The sequence below is a fragment of the Uranotaenia lowii genome, chromosome 1 (assembly GCF_029784155.1).
Source record: "Uranotaenia lowii strain MFRU-FL chromosome 1, ASM2978415v1, whole genome shotgun sequence".
Taxonomy (NCBI): Eukaryota; Metazoa; Arthropoda; class Insecta; order Diptera; family Culicidae; genus Uranotaenia; species Uranotaenia lowii.
The window spans coordinates 65,798,969-65,817,791 of record NC_073691.1 but is presented as its reverse complement, the minus strand read 5'-3'; positions in this window follow the sequence as shown (position 1 = coordinate 65,817,791).

The window sequence follows — 18,823 nt, the reverse complement described above, 5'->3', positions numbered from 1 at the left end:
ATATATTTTAGCATCAGTTTAGCAAGGCAAAAAACGTTAATTCGCGTTGATGAACGGTGATTTTTGAATTATTATGAGTTAAAATGTGCAAATATGTTCAGTAAGATTTCGTTTAGCTGCTTTTCAAAGCAATTGTTAGCCGAAATATTGCTTCTGTGATAAGTGATCCGAAAGGCGAACAGTAATTCTGGATGTTTAAAGGGCGCCTGTATTTTGGCGAAAAGACAAAATGAGAAAACAAAAGGACCAACAAACCAATTTATTTGTTTTTCACGTAACAATCACGGGAAACTTGTATTTACATATCGCAGAATGAAATTATGTTTATTTTTAAGGAGTTTAGGTACTTCGTTAGAAAAATGATAAGATACAGTGGAATAGGCTTTTATTTATCTACATAGTATTTCGTCTCATGACATAATTTGACGAACATAATTCCTAAAATTCACTCGGTCCATGGCAACCGTTCTCCAATTTCTCGGGCACCCCACGTTCGCCAGATCACGCTCCACTTGGTCTAACCACCTCGCTCGTTGCGCCCCCGCTCGTCTTGTTCCTACCTGATTCGTAGCGAACACCTGTTTTGCAGGACAGTCGTCCGGCATTCTTGCAACATGTTCCGCACAGTGTATCCGGCCAGCCTTCACCACCTTCAGGATACTGGGTTCGCCGTAGAGTCGCGAGAGCTCGTGGTTCACCCGTCGCCTCCACACTCCGTTCTCCTGTACGCCGCCAAAGATGGTTCTTAACACTCGTCGCCCGAATACCCCGAGTGTACGCAGGTCCTCCTCGAGCAATATCCATGTCTCGTGCCCGTAGAGAACAACCGGTCTAATGAGCGTCATAAACAGGTTACACTTCGTGCGAGGGCTAAGTCTTCTCGACCGCAGTTGCTTGTGGAGTCCATAGTAGGCACGACTGTGCTGATAATTCGCCTCCGGATCTCACGGCTGGTGTCATTGTCTGCGGTCACCAGTGAGCCGAGATAGACAAAGTCTTCGACTATCTCCAGCTCGTCGCCGTCGATCGTGACCTTGTTATTACTGGATAAGCGGGTTTGGTCGGTCTCGGATCCGCAGGCCAGCATGTACTTCGTCTTGGACGTATTAATAATCAACCCAATCCTTCCTGCTTCACGTTTCAGTTTGCGGTAGATGTCTTCCACTGCCGCAGATGATCTGCCGACAATATCAATGTCATCGGCAAAGCAGATAAGTTGACTGGATCTGTTGAAATTCGTGCCCCGCATTTCGCCCACCGCTCGTCAAATAACACCTTCTAGCGCCACGTTGAACATCATGCAGAATAGACCATCACCTTGTCGAAGCCCCTTGCGCGATTCGAATGAACTCGACAATTCATCCGAAATCCGCACACAGCGCTGTGTTCCATCCATCGTCGCCTTGATCAGTCTGATCAGCTTCGCGGAAAAGCCGTTCTCGTCCATGATTTTCCATGTTAAGGTCGATCGTGTCGTATGCGGCTTTGAAGTTGATGAATAGATGGTGCGTAGGGACTTGGTGTTCCCGGCATTTTTGGAGGATTTGCTGTAATGTGAATATCTGGTCCGTCGTAGACCGTCCCTCCATGAAGCCGGCCTGATGACTTCACACGAATCTGTTTGCTTGTGGCGTTAGGTGGCGGAGTAGGATTCGGGACAGCACTTTGTAGGCGGCATTGAGGACAGTGATCGCTCGGTAGTTCTCACAGTCCAATTTGTCGCCCTTCTTGTAGATGGGGCATACTACCCCCTCATTCCACTCCTCCGGTAGCTGTTCTATGTCCCAGATCCGGACTATCAACCGGTGCACACAGGGGTAAATGCACCTAATAAGCGATCAAAATTATTTGCGGACGAACGGTAAACGGTAGACATTTGATGTCTTCGCAACATTTTTATATTTTTAGATGATCTATCAAATTCTTGAAAGAAAAAAATGATTTTTTCACCTGGAAGGAAGATAAAAAAAAAAAATTCTTGAAACAATTAGTTTAGAGACTTGATGTCTTCACAAAAATTGTAGATCTTATTATTTTAAGCAACTTTGTTGAAGACACCATCAAGATCGCATGAAAAACATAAAAGTTACGAGCATTTTAAAAATAACGAGCAATTTAACAAGTTATTTTGAGTTTTTATTTAATATCTTTTTTAGTATACGATTAACAAACTTGGTATATTTGAAAAAGTTGTTCAAATTGTTGAAACACACTATTTTGTGGAACATTTCAACTACATATTTCAATTAAGAAAGGAGATATACTACAAAATATCCAAAATAATGCCTTTTTTCAGTAAGTTAAGAGTTCGGACGAGTTTGGATAATTTTTGAGTGGGTTTTGTAGGTCAAGTTATTGGCTTTCCATTGATATATAAATTTAATATTAGTTTTGGATAGATTTTCTGCAAACTAGCAATCGATAATGCGCTTTTTCCTCTAGAAACACTTAAAATTCGAAGAAAAAAACCCAATTTTTCTTTTTTTAGAGGAAAAATTTCATTTTTGATTGCTAGTTTGCAGAAAATCTATCCAAAACTAATGTTAAATTTATATATAAATGAAAGCCAATAACTTGACCTACAAAACCCACTCAAAAAATTATCCAAACTCGTCCGAACTCTTAACTTACTGAAAAAAGGCATTATTTTGGATATTTTGTAGTATATCTCCTTTCTTAATTGAAATATGTAGTTGAAATGTTCCACAAAATAGTGTGTTTCAACAATTTGAACAACTTTTTCAAATATACCAAGTTTGTAAATCGTATACTAAAAAAGATATTAAATAAAAACTCAAAATTACTTGTTAAATTGCTCGTTATTTTTAAAATGCTCGTAACTTTTATGTTTTTCATGCGATCTTGATGGTGTCTTCAACAAAGTTGCCTAAAATAATAAGATCTACAACTTTTGTGAAGACATCAATTCTCTAAACTAATTGTTTCAAGAAATAATTTTTTTATCTCCCTTCTAGGTGAAAACATCACTTTTTTCTTTCAAGAATTTGATAGATCATCTAAAAATATAAAAATGTTGCGAAGACATAAAATGTCTACCGTTTACCGTTGGTCCGCAAATAATTTTGATCGCTTATTAGGTGCATTTACCCCTGTGTGCGGTGTAGGCAACCGGCCAACTTGTCCGGGCCCGTTTTGATGAGTTCAGCTGCGATACCATCCTTCCCAGCAGACTTGTTTCTATTCAGCTGGCGAATGGCTTCCTTAACTTCACTCATCGTTGGGAGTGGCTCCTCTACGTCTTTGGCTACGCCGGCGATGTACCTTCCTCCACCGTTTTGATCTCTTGCATATGCGCCGTTCAGGTGTTCATCGAAGTGATGCTTCCACCTTTTGATCACCTCACGATTGTCCGTGGGGATGCCCCCGTCTTTATCCCGGTACATTTCGGCTTGCGACACGAAGCCTTTGCGGAATGCGTTGAGTTTCTGATAGAACTTTCGTGTTTCTTGGGAACGATGCAGCTGCTCCAGCTCCTCGAGCTCCTCCTCCTCCATTGATCCGCAAAATTTGAGTTGTTATCCGTTTGCTGTTGTATTTAACTCGTGCTGACATGCTCCGGAATGCTGAACATACCCTTGGCCGTGAAAAACAGCCGGAGATCTGTTTGAAGTCGGCCTTCACATATGTTCCGTCGTCCATGATGCAGCATTCAACTTTCGTCAGCATGTTGAGGTACAACTTCCTGGCACGGGTTTTGGCGGACTTGTTCTGCTTCTCGTCTCGATAAGGGGCCTTTTGTACCTTGAACGTTCGAAATCCAGCCTTAGTTTTGGCTTTCTGGACAACACTTCGGCTTAGGTGCAGCTTCTTAGCCACATCCCGATCGGAGGCGTTCGGGTTTCGGTTGAAGGCCCCAACTAGGCGGTTGTGAGTTTTGGCGACACCGTGAAATTCGCGATTCCCAACATTTAAGCGATGCAATGCGAGAGATCCTTGTTCTCGTAATGAATGTGAAAGATTTCATCACACGCGAGCTGTTCTTTCGACTCCATTTCCGCGAGTTTCGATCACAGGACTTTAAAACTTGCAGGATGTATACAATGCTCCCAAATTTTCATTAAATTTTACCCAACGGTTAAAAAGTTAAATAGTTCATAGCTTGGCAATTTCATCGTGGTCACCCTTTACTGTCGGATTCAAATACCGCAGTGATCTATTCATAAAAAGAAGTAGAATTTTTTCCTTCAAATTTCATGGAGACGACTTGGTAGTTTTTCATAGCACGGATATTCGGTGAGTCATTCCGAAAAACTTCCGAAGACGGTGGATTCAAAACAAGCTGGTTTTTCACTCCCGGTTGAACTGCTACGGTAGTCAGAAAGTCATCACGAAACTCATCGGATGGTGCGAGGAGTAAAAAATCATTCTGAAATGTTCGGATTTTCGTACTGACCCAATTGCAAATCCGATATAGCTCCAGTTCAAGTCGATGACAAAAGCAAACTGGTCAGTGTATGCAAATACTTTTCCACTTCGGCTGGGTTAAAAAAAAAATGATTTTCATGAACTACTGTAGTAAACCGAACTTTATTGTTGATCTAATAAAATAAATGTTCTATTTTTGAGTGTTTGTTAAATAGGTATTTTTGGTTGCAGCATGTTTAGGCAATTAAACAATTAAACAATAAACAACTTTTCATTTTCCCAGCAAACGGTTATTTTCCAATCATTTTCCCACTTTTGTAAAATGCAACCGACATTATCGATCTCTAGATAATTGAGGGATCAGTTAAGAGACAAGCCTTAACCTTAACATCAGGCTTGTATCTGGTACTTGGCTCTCATGGTGAGATAGCGAAGTGGACATACACTAGAATGCCTTTTTTTGCATTGTTTTATTTTTAACTTTTTTTATCTTATTATATTCATGTAATTTATTTATGGGCTATGGGCCATGGTCTAATCCCGGTTAGTTTATTTCTATTGATGGCCATGGGCTACACCCGGCTATTTTTCACTTTAATGTATAATCAACAACGGCCATTTTTCAAATAATAAAACACTTACTGTGAGAGTTATTAAGCAAACATTAGCAACACCATGTTCTCCATGGAATAGTTTCGATTAGCTAGGGAGCTTTTAGAAAGCTTTTGTAAACAGCCAAACATTTGTCCTAACTACAACACTTCAAACATATACCTAGAATCGCAGATTGGCTGTCGAAACCTCGAAGCTTGTCCAATATTCAAAACTGTTGAAAACGCAGGTTTCAGTGGTGGAATATAGTTATCTTTATTCATGTTTCGTCTGTGAGGTCAGTAGAAAACAACTATATTAATTAGCGATAGCTAATTGTCACTTTCCACTTCGTGTCGCTAACCGGGAAAGTACTCTAATTTCAATGAGTACTTTGATATTCTACCCAGAATATTTGGCAACATTGTTGTGCTACCACGAACCCATTTTGAGAAGTCTCGTCTAACCGTGTGATGATGTAAACATTTATACCGCGTTTATCATCATCACCTGTCATCAGCAATCATTGATCTATTGTTCTCGATTGCGAATTGACAATAGCAAGAGGAATCGAAACAAACAATGTTTGGAGTGCTAACCACACCCAATTCACCAAAGAAGTTTGTTAACCACAAACCTTTCTTGACCGCATGGCAAAGAGCTCCAATCTCAGCATCTTTCGAAGACAGACTGACCGTCTGTTGACCTGCTGACGTTTTGTTCACCACGAAACTAGATTCCCGAAAATCATGTAAGCGTAACCTGATACAGATCTTCGATCATCGGAGTCGTTAGCAAAATCTGCATCAGCATATCCGATGAGTGGTTCCAATCAGTCTTCACGGTACAACATGGGTGCGAAGTGCACGCAAGTTTTTGTACTTACTTGCACACAACTTTTGAGGCGCAAGTTCAACACGCACCCATTTAAACTCAACGCACTCAAAGTGTAGGGTGCAAGTTCGAGCTCGTGTTCGAACTCGGGTGCGAACCCCCCAGCAAACATGAAATCGCATTAAAATGATAACTCAAGTCATTAAAAATGTTACTGCGAATCGTAAATAATTCCAACAAACGCAGGTAAAAGGTCGTAAAAATCGTTACTCGAAGTCGGATTAAATGGTTTAAATCGGATATGATAAAAAGTCCGCCATGTTTGCAGATTTTGAAGATGATTTCGTTCCTTTTTTTTCTCCCGCGTGGGTCAAAAGAGAGAACAGCTTTGTTTTTCTCTCTGCGACCATCAGTGCAACCAGATTGGTGAAACTCAGATGGTGTATTTGCAAGAATTGCCCAATGACAGAGGCAGCAAATATGGTCGCTGGCAACGGTTCGCATGCATTGAGAGGAAAACATTTGTGCTCTCTTGCATTCTTTCAGTATGTATGAATATAGTGTCGAAATCGTATACTCTCATCGCTTTAGCCAGAAGTTGAAAATGTGTATGTATATTGCCTCCACTTTGGTAGGTAAATACTGCTTTTTTGAGTTTCATACGATCATTCTATAATGTATATGAAACGTATAACAAAGTTGTTGAGAAATATACCTACAAAAATGTTTGCTGGGCCGTGTGCGAGCATCCATGTTCAGAATCCAGGAAACGGAATCAAATGCAGAAAGTGTAAGCGCTTGAATCTTAGGTAACTGTTTTGTTTCAATTCCAATCGTGATACTGTCTTCGAGTAAAATGTTTGTCTTGATTTAGGCTTTGAGAAAATTATTTTAAAAAATCAATCGGCTAGTGGATAAAAAAGTTATTAATGAAAAATCTGATTTTTGTGCATCTCTCGAGCAAAATATTTCTTAATCCCATTCACGCGTGAGGCTCAATCGCAACCCCTTCCAATGGTCAGATTTTGCTTGATTAGGCTTGTGAACTTCTGGTAAGGCAATGTTTAATTTTAGCTTGGAGCTGGTTAGATTTACCATGTTTTATTCTTCCTATGCTAATATTACTTACGTAAAGTAACCATAACCGGAAAAAACTATGTTTTTTTGAAAAAAAAAGTTCTATATTTTTTTTTATTTGATTCCAGAACTATGTGACAAGATTCTGTGATGTTTTAATACGATTTTCACTGAAAAACATTTGGGATATGCTTATTTTTACAATAAATATCATAGAAATCACAAAACAGTGTTAGCTTTATAACATTTTCGTTAATTTGATTCAGAAATCCAAAGTAAGTATTGATATGAGAATTTATAAGTTTGGAAAAGTATTCAAAATACCAAAAATCTGTAAATATATATATTTTTTTTAAAACGTTCACACACACATAGGATCTCAGTGAAACTTCATGTTTCTTTGAAGAGATCTTCTTTCCTTAACTCTAAGCGTACATTTTTCGAAGTTATGATGGCTAGCATTTTACAAATGCTAAAACCACCAGTCCACAGAAAATGTACCGGGATTCGATCTCATGAACTTTAGCGTAGATGACTTGTACTCTAACCATTACGCCAAAGCCGCTACCTTTGAGTCCGAAACTAAAGCTGAAACAAAATTTTCTCTATAAAAAAAAAGGTTTTTATTAATTTTTTCTATCATAAAGTCACTAATATCAACAAAACTGTTAATCATACTCAAAAATAAAGTTTGCATGATCGATAGAAAATTTATTCACCTTTAATAAGCAAATAAGAGATTTCGAATTCACGTTATGAATTAAGAGATATTTGAATTTCAGTACAAGTACTTTTTAGTTTTTTTTCAAAATTTCATATTTTGAGCATAAGTTAAAAACTGTTCTACTGAGATTTTTTTTAAATTTCAATCTCCGATTCAGGGCTTGTGATATAGCTCAGTTGACAAGTCTGTTGTCTCGTGAGCATATATCCGCGAGTTCGAGCCCAAGACTAAACCTCGAACACAGTTGTACCGGATAGTTTTTCAATAAAGATCCGCCAACTGCAACGTTGATAAAGTCGCGAATGCCATGAAGATGGTAAATCGCCTATAATCGAAACAACAACAAAAATTCTCCGATTCAGAGCCCGATATCACATTAAAAATATAGGTAATTTAAACGAAGTTTGAAAGACGGTAAAAACATTATTTCATGTACGACTAATTCAGTCTACAAATACTCGAAAAATCAAGTACGGCTTATTATGAACTTTTGAGAATGATGAACATAATCTTTCCATGAAGTAATTACGTAAAAAACAATTAAATAAATAGATGATGCGGAATACAATTGTAAATCAATTTATTGTCCTGGTATTAACAGGACTTTTATAATTCATATAACGAATTAATTATAGAACAAATAAAAAAAATTATATGTAATTCTCAATTTGATAGGTGTACAATAAAATGAGGTATTAAATTTTTTCAACATCTTACCAGCGGAAAGCTACCACTATGAAATCTATTCAATGAATCTTCTAAACTATTATGATATTTATTTTTTTCCATTTTTGTCAGTTTCATAGTTAAAATATTTGTTGTCATTTCTAACCCTTCAAGTTCGGGTCAATATGCACCGAAACGCACATTTCAAACATGTTAAATATCATCCCAATATACTGAAGAACTGGGATTTTTGAAAGACCATATATGTACTTTCAAAATGATAATCAAATTAACAACAAAAAACTAAAATTAAATTTAAAAACATCGGAGAAATTAAATATAGCTAAGCAAAGCCAAAATTATATGTCGTTTTTAAAGTAAAACTTATTTTTCTAGTGGAAGATCCCACTTTCATTGGATCCCAACATATCTAAACATTGTCGGATAGATGTATTCTTGAAAATTCCTAACATCAATAAAACATTCAAATACTGCAAAGCTGTCAGAAAGTATGAGTATTTTGAAAATATAATTGTTTTTTTTTTTACTTTTTTTCTGTCTGAACAAGTTTCTTAAAAGCAGGTAATACAAATCGACTTAATTTTGAAATGTTGAGTAATAAGTAACTTACACAATGAATATCATATCAAAAAATTCGAATAACATTTACGGCCTGGGGAACGCCATCAAACCGCAACTCAAATTTCCCCGAAACGGATGTTTTTCGAACAGCTTTGGAAGGTTAATATTTTGCAAATTTTTTCCATTTGTAATATTCTTGGCATTTTTTTAAATTTTCATCCTTTTTTTTATTTAGGCATTTTTAATATTTTTGTCAATGTAGAAATTTTGAATATTTGATCGTTTTCCATTTCTGTCAATTTGATCTTTTTTTTTTTCATTTTCAATCATTTAAATTTTGCATAATTTTATATGTTTTCTACTCGCCATGCGATTGTTTATCCATTTTATGTTTGCATTTTTTAATGCCTCATAAATATAAATATTGTTTTCTAAAGTTTGCAGAGCGAGAGTTGGAACGGCAACTCCCAATTATTTCATAAAATCCGGTTTTCTGAAAAACAATTTAGCTCCAGACAAACAAATTTTCGGCCAATTTTTTATTTCGTTTTCTTGCTAACGGACAAAAAAAATTTATCAACAATTTTCAAAAACCAACCATTTATATATTTCGGTTTTAGCACCCCATGCATAACTCCAAAAATGCTCAAAAAACAGCAGTGAAATTGAATAACATACGCACAAACGATAGAAAAACTAACTGAAGAAAACTGCATTCAACTCCCATGCATACCCAGGCAGACACATTCAATCTCAGCTCAGCCAACCACTATGAGCAGCGATGCCACACATACCGATTTTCCGGTATTTATACCGATTTTTGAGCAATATTTTGACCAAGAATCGGTATATACCGATTACCGATTTTTGGCAAAACATACCGATTTCATACCGATTTTTAAGTTTTTAACTCAAAATTCATTCCACTTCAAAATTTCCACTTCATTCAATCTATCCTCGTAAAGGTCCCGTAGAAAGAAGACAACGAGATCTCCACGGCTCATTCTCATAATTCGTTCTGTTGTTCGCGCTATTTTGTTCCTTTGTTCTGTCAAATGATGCACTATTATGGTACTCAACTTCGAAGCCAATGCACAGTGGTGCAGAACATCAATCTAGCTGTACGAAATTAATAGCGCCCAGGGATGAAGAGGTAGACATTTGATGTCTTCAGCAACATTGTTCAGTTTTACAAGAAGCATATTCTAGTATTAAAAATTTTGCCGAGGGGTCCACCGATAGCGAAATAAAAATGCTAACTTTTTTTTTTTTCAAATTAGGGCTTTGATGTCTTCGACAAAGTTGTTTATCTGATCAAAATACATAAGTTTGTTGAATATGTCAAAGTCCTATCACATCACCCTCAGGAGTTACAGTCAAAGTAAAAAAAAATCTATTGAAAAAACAGTTTTTTGAACCTGACACGTTGTAGGTTGGATAAAATAGTTCGCTGTCTTTGAAACAAAGTTGTAACAAGCCACGATCTACATTTGTCTCATACATTATGATGGGTTTAGAAGTTGCTGAAGCTCTATAGAAAGCATTTAGTGTATTTTATTGGCAATTTTGGAAGGCTCGTCCATCGAAAAGTGCACATTTTCGCAACACCCCCTTTTTTGTGATTATTTTTGATGATAAGCGGAACGATTTTCAATAAAAATTAGTGCGGAAATCGGTGGAACTAGTAGAGATTTGAATGATTGAAAATACGCATTTGATGAAAAAGTTACCTATTTTACTTATAGAAAAAAACGTTAAAACATTTAATTGATTAATAAAATGTTGCAGTTTTCTTTAATATATTTTGTTTTATTAAGGGGGGGGGTAGGGTCTAAAGGGTAAAAAAACACCACTTTCACGATTTTTTTCTAGAGCTATCGTTCAAACAAATGTATTCAATTTTTTGCATTATACAAAGCATTGTTAAAAGAACATTTAATAATTTTTTCGTAAAAAAAATATTGAAAAATGAGCCGGTGACGGAGCTATTTCGAGGATGCCTTTTAGAAAACAGGATTTGCGGTGGACACTGTATCTTAGCACAGAATCATCTGAAGTGAAAAAATCAGAGCAAAATATTTTTAATAGATGTTTTTCTGGACCCCAACGTTCTTATTTAACTTAAAAATTTTTTTATGAAATTTTTGTGGCTGTTTGAAGTAAAAACTACGATTTTTCACGAAAAAATCCGCCATTTTTTATCTGTAAAATCTTCCCAAAGTAAAAAAACAAAAAAAGAAAACGTTGGGGTCTGGTATTTTATATGTAGAAAATATGCTCCAAATTTGAAAAGAATCGGATAAGTAGTTTTCAAATGACGATGTCCACGGACTTTAAAAATGTGCTTTCGAGAAAAACGCGTTTGAAGTTTCTGCTCTTGCTTTCTTGCAGTATTAGAAAGGAGGAGATAAAGGCCTATAATTTCTACAGTTTTGCTTCAATTGACTTGAAAATTTGACACAACATTCTTGATATGTTTTACAATAAGAAAATAAAAAAATAAAAAAATCGATTTTTTGAAAGTATTAGACCCTACCCCCCCCCCCCTTAAAAAGCATTTAAATTCAATTCAAATTTATGACTCAACGAAAAGACAAAAGCGAATTGCTTGTAAGATTGGTTACTTGGATACAGTTACTTGGAACCAGTTGAAGCAGTTATATTGTAATGACAAAATTCTATTATTCATTTAAATAATATCAAATACTAATATAGTGCTCTACCAAATTTAACAGATAAATTCCATTTGTTTTTTTAGGTTTAAATGATTTAAAAATTCGAATTTCAATGTCTTCTAATCAATCCAACTATATAAAAGAAAACTTCAACACTTTATTAATCAATTAAATGTCTTAACGTTTTTTTTTTTCTATAAGTAAAATAGGTAACTTTTTCATAAAATGCGTATTTTCACTCATTCAAATCTCTACTAGTTCCACCGATTTCCGCACTAATTTTTATTGAAAATCGTTCCGCTTATCATCAAAAATAATCACAAAAAAGGGGGTGTTGCGAAAATGTGCACTTTTCGATGGACGAGCCTTCCAAAATTGCCAATAAAATACACTAAATGCTTTCTATAGAGCTTCAGCAACTTCTAAACCCATCATAATGTATGAGACAAATGTAGATCGTGGCTTGTTACAACTTTGTTTCAAAGACAGCGAACTATTTTATCCAACCTACAACGTGTCAGGTTCAAAAAACTGTTTTTTCAATAGATTTTTTTTACTTTGACTGTAACTCCTGAGGGTGATGTGATAGGACTTTGACATATTCAACAAACTTATGTATTTTGATCAGATAAACAACTTTGTCGAAGACATCAAAGCCCTAATTTGAAAAACAAAAAAGTTAGCATTTTTATTTCGCTATCGGTGGACCCCTCGGCAAAATTTTTAATACTAGAATATGCTTCTTGTAAAACTGAACAATGTTGCTGAAGACATCAAATGTCTACCTCTTCATCCCTGGGCGCTATTAATTTCGTACAGCTAGATTGATGTTCTGCACCACTGTGCAATGGACTAAGCTCAAGGCTGATATTTGACCTTCTGCGTCTGCCAATAGAAGTTCCTTAAGGTCAATCTCAATTGACGGTCGCATTAAAGCTCTTGTCTCGTGAGATGCTAACTTTTCAAGGAAATACATACACCTTTTGAATATAATCATGATCCTTGTTCAACTCGTCGCCAGATTGGGTATGTCAAGATTTGAAGTGCAACCAGATACACGGTATGTAATATCATCGGTATAATTTTCAATCCTTCTGCATCTTGTTAGCCAAATAAATTATATCATAAGTACCTAAACTGCAGAGATCGCAGAATTAAAGACCACGCCAGGCAAAATGGCTTTCAGTTATAGTAAAACTATATGTTTTTAATCTTTTTCGGAAGAACACCTTCTTTAAGAGCACATCTCTCATTTATTTTCGCAAAAAATATCTTGGATTTTCATATGACTAATGCATGATTTTTCATAAAATAAAATTAATTTTTTATAGGCTATAAAAAAAATTGAAGCAACAACTCTCAACTTTCTGCAATCATTTCTTTTTCTAATCGCTAGAATTCATATCTAATACTAAAAGCTGAATTGGCCAGATTGGCGAAAATCCATCAATAAAACGAAGAACATCAACTTGGGCCCATATTTACCTCGAACGCCAAAAAGCCATTGGATTTGTAAGTGCTTACTAAATTAAAATTTCCTTTAGGTTGACCTGGTTCTATTATTGCCTTATCGAATTTATCAAATTTACATCCCACTTTAGCCAAACATCAAAGTCTCAAGTTTTTACTTAATTTATATGCCTAACCAACGTGTAACCTGAAGATACTTGCCCCTATTTTTCTTATCAAACGATTACTTTAAAAATAAATTTCCATTCTGTTATGAGTACTGGAGAGAAACACTTATTTTGGATTTTCTGCTGAATTTTCATTTGTAATTTTTGTATTCGTCAGCAAAAGCAGATAGTTTTAAAATTAAAAAAAAAATGTACAACTCATAACAAACATAAAGTTTTGTTAAACACATTTAGTCAGCTAGTTTTGAACTAACAATGAATATTAATAAGAGTTCTTGCTGTTTATTGCAAGCTTCTATTTAAAGAAAAATACGTTAGGAAGTTGAAAATGTTAACATTTTTGAATATCCACCCAAAATACCGATTTTCATACCGATTTTTAGGATTTACATACCGATAAAAGATTTTTTTGGGTTTCAAAATACCGATAGAAATGTGGCATCACTGACTATGAGTACAAAACTCGGTACGAACCCGAAGCGAACCAGGGTACGAACATCGGGGCGCGCACTCGGGTACAATAAATGTGCTCGAGTTCAGGTTCGAACTAAACCCAAGTACAAGCTTGTGTGCAAGTTCAGAGAAAACTTGCGCCTGGAATTCCGCACTCAAGTTCGCACTCGGTACATGTTTTCGTGAAGACTGGTTCCAATTTCACGTTTCTGCGGAATACCAACGCCGTATCGGTCGTACCCCAAAGGTATCGCAGAATACACTTCAGGCTTTGCCAGTGCCTATCCGCCAGGCTGGCCTGGTACTTGCTCAGTGCGCTAACCGCAGCACAGATACCTATGTGGTCTCGAAGATGTCGCCAGATATTGTAGACAACCGATCAATTCTTTGAACGGTTGTTCGGTGATATTTAATCTCACCATCGTTCAGCTTCGTCAAGTGAACGTTTGTGTCAAGCGGTGTGCTTACGGGTTTACAATCGGCCATACCGAATCGTTGCCGAACCTTCCCGACGTATCCTGATTGCGAAATCTCGATGACGCTATGCGCGAAGTCGCGAAGTGTTTTAGTTTGGTTGGAGAAGATATAAATACGTGAGAGAACGTGGATCTGATTTTGTCTAACAGACAGCCCCACGGCCTATATCCCCAAGGCGTTGGCAATAACTTGAGATAGCTGGCGAGATTTTTCCTTTTTCACTTGAGAACTTGAGAAAAATTTAAAAATTTGACCTTAATTTTATTTGAGAATTTGAAAGATCGGGTTTGGTTTTTTTTAAGAAAATTGTTTTTTTAAAAATTTGTGCACTTGTAGGTTTCAAACACATCAAATCTGGTAATCTTAAAAACTAGAACATTTTGAAATTTTAGAACATTGATAAAGGTATTGATATTTTTAGGAATTTTAAGTTTGGAACTAAGAACAATCTGAAAATGAAAAAAAAAAACACTTAATACTGAAGTTGACTAGAAAAATGGTAACTAAGAAAAGGTTGATAACTGTTCAAATCATGTAAATTGTGTTGTTAATTAGACAAGGAAAATGTGATACAAAAGGAATCCAATCGATTTTTGAATACATTTTTCACGTATAACAATTATCCAAACCAAACATGTGATTTACAGCGAGTTGTTTCTATCTCCCCACTAAAAGGAGGGAGGAGTACCAACCATTCATAGAAACATTCCTCGTACCCAAGTACCCACCCATGTCAAGTTTGGAATGATTTGCTTGATCAGTTAGCGAGTTATGAAGACTAATTACTTTTAAATGAGAGACCCCCTCCCCCCTCCAGAAAGAGGAAGGGGTCCTAAACTATTATAGAAACCTTTCATGTACGCCTCCCTCCTTTTAGTGGTGAGATAGGAAGGAGAGAGGGGGCCTACCTTATATTTTTTTATACTACTGGAGAACTTATCAAGCTAATGAAACCAAATTTGGCATGGGAAGGTAGTGGAATATAAGAAATGGTTTTATATTATTTCAGATCCCATCCTCTATCCAGTGGAGATACAGGAAGGAAGGGGGGGCTTAAACCCTTTCATATTGCATAACTTGAAAACTATTCGAGCAAATGAAACCAAATTTAGCTTGGAAAGGTATTTGGATACAATAACACTAGTTTACAGCATTTTTGAACTCAGTAAACTGAAGGTCATTTCCAATGTGAAATCGGGCGCTGAATCCGAAAATGAAATTCAAAAAAATCTCAGTAGAACCGTTTTTGAGTAATGCTCCAAATATGAAATTTCGAAAAAAATAAAAAAGTTCTTGTACTTAGATTAAAATATCTCGGACGGCATAACAGTAATTTGAAATCCCTCTTTTGCATATTGAAGGTGAATAAGTTTTCTATCGATCATCTGAACATTGTTTTTGCGTTTGACCAACGGTATTGTTGATATTAGTGACTTTATGAGAAAAAAAATCATAAAAAACGCATTTTTTTATAGAAAACTTTTTTTCAACGAAAGTTTTAGACTCGATGATAGCATTTAAAAAATCTGATTTTCTTTTGCGCTTAAATGTCAATTGAAGACAAAGATTTCAAGTGGTTATTTATCAAAATCGGTTGAAAATTGAAGAAGTTATGGCTACTTTACTATAACTGAAATTTTTGTTGTTTTTAATAATTTAACGAACCGCAGTACACTTATCATAGTATAGGAAGAATGAAACATGATAAATCTCACTTGCTCTAAGCCAAAATTATTTATTAGCTTACCAGAAGGTCACATGCCAAGTTTCAGGAAGATCTGCCCATAGGGAGGGGTTGCTTAAGTCTCAAACGTGAATAAAATGTTGAGGTATTTTGCCCCGAAGGAACGAAAAATACTGATTTTTCATCAATAACTTTTTTCATCACTAGCTGATTGTTTTTTATGGTTAATTTTATTAAATTCTAAATTGAGACAAATATTTCACTCGAAGACTGTAACTCGATTGGATTTGAAACAGGAAAGTTATTGCGGTTCAAAGATTGTATTTTGGTCAAAAATTGTCGTATAAAACGCAATGCGTAAAAAGTACTCATTGAGTGTTGGACAAAATTTGCTGCCTTTGAATCGCAATAACTTTTCTGTTTCAAATCCAATCGAGTTACAATCTTCGGGTGAAATATTTTTCTCAACTTAGACTTTAATAAAATCAACCATAAAAAAACAATCAGCTAGTGATGAAAAAAGTTATTGATGAAAAATCAGTATTTTTCGTTCCTTCGGGGCAAAATACCTCAACATTTTATTCACGTTTGAGACTTAAGCAACCCCTCCCTATGGGCAGATCTTCCTGAAACTTGGCATGTGACCTTCTGGTAAGCTAATAAATAATTTTGGCTTGGAGCGAGTGAGATTTATCATGTTTCATTCTTCCTATACTATGATAAGTGTACTGCGGTTCGTTAAATTATTAAAAACTACAAAAATTTCAGTTATAGTAAAGTAGCCATAACTTCTTCAATTTTCAACCGATTTTGATAAATAACCACTTGAAATCTTTGTCCTCAATTGACATTTAAGCGCAAAAGAAAATCAGATTTTTTAAATGCTATCATCGAGTCTAAAACTTTCGTTGAAACAAAAGTTTCTCTAAAAAAATGCGTTTTTTATGATTTTTTTTCTCATAAAGTCACTAATATCAACAATATCGTTGGTCAAACGCAAAAACAATGTTCAGATGATCGATAGAAAACTTATTCACCTTCAATATGCAAAAGAGGGATTTCAAATTACTGTTATGCCGTCCGAGATATTTTAATCTAAGTACAAGAACTTTTTTATTTTTTTCGAAATTTCATATTTGGAGCATTTCTCAAAAACGGTTCTACTGAGATTTTTTTGAATTTCATTTTCGGATTCAGCGCCCGATTTTACATTAAAAATGTTGGTCAGTCAATCAAGTTCACATTTTTTTAAAAATTTTGTAAACTAGTGTAATTAGTTCTAGAAAATATTTGGTACCCCTCTCTCCTTCCAGTGAGAAGAAAGAAAGTGGGGAGGAGGCTTCCCTACAATTTTCAGCATAACTGAAAAAATAATCAAGCAAATGGAACCGAATTTGTCGTGGGAAGGTATTTGATTACGAGAAATGTTTCTATGATATTTTGAGAACCCTCCGTTCTACAAGTCGGAAAATCTTAAGGGAGGTGGGAAGCAAGCAAAAAATAGAATTTGACATGGGAAGGTATTTGAGTACAAGATATGTTTCTATGGATTTTACATACCCTTCTGTCTAGCGGTATGGAGAGGAGAGTTTTTGAATACGAAAAAAGGGATCCTTAGCTCCTTCCAGCATTTGCGGATGGGAAGGGGAAACGGGGGCTTCCATACAAGTTTTTTGGTATAAACCGAGCTTTTATGATACCTACCAAATAATTTCTTAAAATTTAATTTTTTTTGGAAGGTGTTGCAACGCACTACGGGTCAGCTAGTTTGAGATAAAAATAATTACCCAAGCAACCAAAAGTCTCGTTAAAAAGGTCGAACACAGCTTAATCAGCTTAATCAATGTGCTGAAGTTCCTTTTATTCAGCCCAAAATTTAAGTTCTTATTGAAACTTTGAAGTTCCGTTACAGATTTGAACGGCCTTCTATTCAGCCCACAAGTAAACGTTTAATCAGCAAAAACAAAAAATAATTCTCCTCTCCTCTCTCATTTTGGTCATCACCAACCCATGTGGTGCTGCTGGTTTCTCGGCATCCATCTTTATTCCTCCCATCCCCTCACTCAATTGATCATACTTAATTGCTTTGTTTTTAATTTTGTTCGATACATGTCGGCACGCACGCCAGTTCTGCTTCACAATTATTTGATTTGCTTACTCAAGCAATCAAACAACCTAATGGAAAAAACTAGTCCTGGTACCAGATTTGAACCCCATCCTCCGAGTTGATAGCCGAACACGCTGCCACGACGCCACGCCTAGATGTTGCCTTACCGGCAGCTAAAATTCGAAGTGATTATAATCTTCCTAGAATACCCTCAAGTGCAGCCAGCGGCCAGCAGCAAAGACGCATGTTGATTATGACTAAGAAACATTACGAAACGGCGTATAAATCAATCGCCAAAATAATATCGGTTTTAAAGAAATGGAATTCCATGTTTATAACTGTTAAGCATAAAATTATACAAATCCTTGAGTTTATCTTGATATTTAATTAATGAATTGCTTCAACTGACTTTCAATGTGTGATAAATTCGTGGTAAGTAAATACAGTTGGACGAAATTTTATAAAGTCAAAATATTTATTCTTTTCAAAAACAATCATTTGCGAGTTAGCTTTAAGTTGTTTTGAGTTGAAGTTTCAATATAAATTATACATTTCAACAATTTTCAAGCTCCAAAAAATGATTAATTTATTATATGCCCTTATGTGATGTTCGTTCACATTTCATATTCATGAAATGGCGGACATGTCTCATAAAAGGATATTTGAGGAACATTCTGGAACTTCGAGTCTATAGAAGGCTATTTGATACCCAATTTGTAACTTTTATACTGTGTGGATGCGATTGACATGTCACAAAAAGGCTATTTGAGAAACTTCTTGAAATTTGAAGTCCACAGAAGGCTATTTGAGATCTAATTTGTAACTTTTATACCGTTTGGATGCAAATGACATGTCACAAAAAAGCTATTTGAGGAACATTTTGGAACTTCAAGTCCATAGAAGGCTATTTGAGGAACCTTTTGTAACTTT